The sequence below is a fragment of the Cygnus olor genome, chromosome Z (assembly GCF_009769625.2).
Source record: "Cygnus olor isolate bCygOlo1 chromosome Z, bCygOlo1.pri.v2, whole genome shotgun sequence".
Classification (NCBI taxonomy): domain Eukaryota; kingdom Metazoa; phylum Chordata; class Aves; order Anseriformes; family Anatidae; genus Cygnus; species Cygnus olor.
Window position 1 is genome coordinate 7,342,238 of NC_049198.1, and position 1,172 is coordinate 7,343,409.

General features: G+C 38.5%; 1 non-coding gene across 1 annotated transcript; it reads left to right on the plus strand.

Moving 5' to 3' along the window:
- Positions 1-463: 463 nt before the first annotated feature.
- On the plus strand, positions 464-537 carry TRNAF-GAA. The gene has a single exon. It is a non-coding gene; the product is annotated as a tRNA-Phe (tRNA).
- Positions 538-1,172: the final 635 nt, after the last annotated feature.

The following is a 1,172-nucleotide window of genomic DNA, read 5'->3' on the forward strand; positions in this document are numbered from 1 at the left end:
ATTATTTTAGAGTTATCCTCATGAATTCAATAATTTTGTGTAAATTTAAACAATCATAGATGAAGTTTGGTCAACCAAGAAAATAGAAATATGTAAACTTGCTAGAGCTTGATGCCCACATATATTTGTAATTAGTTGCTTCTAAGAGTTAGGAACTTAGTCCTGATGCAGTGAATATTTTTATTTTTATTTTTATTAATTTTTATATTTATCTATTTATTTATTTATTTTATGGAGATTGATCTGTCATCTAGAGAAATAATCAGAGGGTATATAGACTCCTCTATTTAAGAGACATGCCCTCTGGGGAATGCCATCACCATGGCTCACGTAAAGTGGAAGACACACATATACTGGGAGAATGATGTTTGCACTTTGTTTAGCAAATGGTGTACTGAATTGTAAAAGTCAGAAAGATGATTATGTTGTGTCAGGTTTTGTGAATATTAATTCACAGGGCTGGGCTGAAGTAGCTCATCTGGGAGAGCATTAGACTGAAGATCTTAAAGGCCTCTGGTTCAAGCCCAGGCTTCAGCAGCGTTTTGGGGGTTCCATTTCTGAGCTCATCAGTACAGGAGAGACACGGACATACTGGATAGAGTCCAGTGAAGGGCAATTAAAATGGTCAGGCGACTGGAGTGCCTCTCATATGAGGAAAGGCTGAGAGAGCTGGGACCGTTCAGCCAGGAAAAGAGAGAGCTCTGTGGGGGAATCTTATCAATGTCTATAAATACCTGGTGGGACGGTGCAAAGAGGATGGAGCCAGGCTCCTTGCAGTGGCACCCAGTGACAGGGCAATGGGCACAAACTGAAGCAGAGGAGAGTCCCTCTGAATACCAGGAAACACCTTACTGTGCGTGTGATGGATCACTGGAACAGGTTGCCCAGAGAGGTTGTGGAGTCTTGTTATTCTGTGATCCCAGGATAATACATCCTCAAAGATCCACCATAGTTATAAATCTAGAATATTGATGCAGTGGTGTGTCTTATTTATTTATTTATTTATTTATTTATTTACTTATCTATTTATTTATTTTTAAACTCCCATTGAGCTATTGTGGCATATACACATTGTAGAAGAAAGACGAATCAGGCCATTAATATAGTCACAGTTGTAATTGCATTTTTATTCATGCAATGCCCCAAAATGTGAAGTTAACAGCTTGTTATGT